Source organism: Pecten maximus, chromosome 13, assembly GCF_902652985.1.
Source record: "Pecten maximus chromosome 13, xPecMax1.1, whole genome shotgun sequence".
NCBI lineage: Eukaryota > Metazoa > Mollusca > Bivalvia > Pectinida > Pectinidae > Pecten > Pecten maximus.
The window spans coordinates 18,258,232-18,261,491 of record NC_047027.1 but is presented as its reverse complement, the minus strand read 5'-3'; positions in this window follow the sequence as shown (position 1 = coordinate 18,261,491).

The window sequence follows — 3,260 nt, the reverse complement described above, 5'->3', positions numbered from 1 at the left end:
TTATTGATTATATAATTTGATATTGAAAAATAAAAAAAAATACTATAACTTCTTTTTAGCCAAATCTAGAGCGGAATATGGTCTTTTTTAAAAACAGCATAATTTCCCAAATCCAGTATCACATTTGTTTTTATAAATGTTTTCATGGTCTGATTTTAGTGTTCACTTAAAATTTGGTTATATAACTTTAACCAGGAATATCGAAAAGTATTTTAACATGAGTATTAAAAACAGGTCAACTAAATGATATAGTGCAATGTAAATCAATATTGCAAACAAATTTGCATTAAACCCTGTTGTATTTTCTTAATTTAATTAGCATGAGTTATAAAATAAACATATATAAAAACACACCAAATTGACAAAATATGTAAATAAATAATATTTGTTATAGTAAAACCAAAATAGCCTGTCGCGTTGACCTTTTCGTTGAATATTCAAAGTGGGTAGTTCCATTTGTGCACAGGTGTGTTAACAAAACATATTGATTATGAATACTACATTTTGTCCAGCAGGGTGCTGTTTTGAACCATTTATTTTTGTTACAGTTTTATATTGACAACACAACGATTGTAACATTTATTTTTGATACATGGTTTACACACATTCAACTAACTATATAATCAATTGTTCACATGTTAACCGTTTTGTTGCTCGTTACCGATATACTGTTTGACAATAGAAATAATATGTCAAAATATCAGTTTTTTGTTGTTGTTTTATGTTCTGGCGTCTATCTATAGATACATGTTGCCGATGCTGTGGACCAGTGTCCCTCCATGTCGGTGAAAGACATAAGAAACCTGACTATCAGAGTGTAACAAAGCGAGAACCGCGACTACACAGTCATGGTAAAGGATGAGGTAAACGGCATATACAGAGCCGACATACCAGTGCGAAGAAATATCTTCTTTGGATCGAGTAAACCCCCGCTGTTGTTTTAGGCTGATTTTGTCAGTGGAAGACAGGAGATCGAGTTGTGGGCACATGTACACATGTAACAGCTGTTTGGTATATGGGATATGTACGGCATGTGGGAAGCGTAAGGGGCGCGAAAGACATGTCTGCATTTATCTATAAGATGCTGTTAAGGTTCCAGAACTTGTAGACGGATCTGATAGTGACCCCGAGGAATGATAAGGTGTTTGATTCATTTTGTTGTATATTATGACAATGATATTTTATCAATTCTCATTGGACGAAAGGTTGACCTGTATCAGTTATGTGGTCACACATGTTACTGGACATTTTGATAAACATCTATACTTTTCTCAAGAGAAATCACTTAATTCCTATGTCACGATATTTGTGCTCAAAAACAAAACAATTACTGCCTTCATGTAAATTAACATCAGGATTTATTAACCATTGAAAAATTATGTTCACCCCAATCATCTACTTTGATGATATATTGATCGAGATGATATTTTGATGGTATGATATTGTATTCTGATAACGACATATCTTTATATTCTGCTAAAATGCTTTTTTGTTACTTTCTTAACATGCTCCTTTAGTATTAATTTGGTTTGGATTGGTTTATTTTGTTTAACGTCCTATTAACAGCTAAGGTCATTATTAATATTCATGCTTTGGTTTGGTTAAGTTTGATTTGTTTAACGTCCTATCAACTGCTAAGGTCATTTAAGGACGGCCTCTCGTGCGTGCGACATGTATGCGTGTGATGGTTACGTATGTGTGATTTTGGTGGCTTTGGTTTGGTTTGGTTTATTTTGTTTAACGTCCTATTGACAGCTAAGGTCATTTAAGGACGGCCTCCCGTACGTGCGACATGTATGCGTGTGGTGATTGCGTATGTGTTTTGGGAGGCTGCGGTATGTTTGTGTGAAGTCTCCTTGTGATAGGCCGGGACTTTTGCCGATTTATAGTGCTATCTCACTGGAGCATACTGCCGAAGACACCCAGCAGCACACCCCACCCGGTCACATTATACTGACAACGTGAACAAGTCGTCCAACTCCTAATATGCTGAGCGCTAAGCAGGAGCAGCAACTACCATTTTTAAAGACTGTGGCTGCGGTATGCTTGTGTTAAGTTTCCTTATGATAGGCTAGAACTAGAGCCGATTTATGGTCACATCAAGTCAACGGGCGAACCAGTCGTCCCACTCCTAATATGCTGTGCGCTAAGCAGGAGTAGAAACTACCATTTTTAAAGACTGGTATGGCTCAGCCAGGGGACAGAACCGAAAGCAATCCTCACAAAGGCGAACGCTCATCTCACGGCCAAATGCGAGGCATTGTCAAGGGAGACATTAGGAAGAAGAAAGCGCTTCAGGAAGAAGAGAAAAGATAAGGTCCCAAATTTAGTCGCCTCTTAAGATCATGCAATGGGGGCAGCAGGTACAATTCTAACGTCCTTCCTGCAGGGCAATGAAGGCTTGCCATATTAATGATAACATGGTCCTTAAATATTTGATATATTTTGATATTGAGGCCATGATCTGATGACATACTTTGATATCCCAATGGCATTATACATTTATTGCCCTGGTTTAATAGCTCACCTGGTCCGAAGGACCAAGGTGAGCTTATGCCATACCGTGTCGTCCGTCGTCCGTCCGTCCGTCAACAATTGACTTGTTTGACTTCTTCTTCATAACCGCTGATCGGAATTTGAACAAATTTGGTCAGAAGCATCCCTATAGGTAGGGGACTCAAAATTGTATAAATGATGGGGCTGACCCCCTGGGAGCCTCTGGGGCGGGGCCAAAAGGGGTCAATTTGGCGCTATTGATATAAACGACTTCTTCTCTGAAACCGAGCAATGGCTGTCGCTCATATTTCTCTGGAACCAAGCAATGGATATCTCTCATATTTTACTGGTTTGGTTTGGTTTATTTTGTTTAACGTCCTATTAACAGCTAAGGTCATTTAAGGACGGCCTCCCGTGCGTGCGACATGTATGAGTGTGGTGAGTGCGTATGTGTGTTTTGGGAGGCTGCGGTATGTTCGTGTTAAGTCTCCTTGTGATAGTCCGGAACTTTTGCCGATTTAAAGTGCTATCTCACTGAAGCATACTGCCGAAGACACCCAGCAGCACACCCCACCCGGTCACATTATACTGACAACGGGCCAACCAGTCGTCCCACTCCAAATATGATGAGCGCTAAGCAGGAGTAGCAACTACCATTTTTAAAGATTATGGTATGTCTCGGCTAGGGGACAGAACCCAAAACCTTCCTCACAGCGGCGAACGCTCAACTAAAGGCCAAAAGTGAGACATTGTCAAGGGAGACA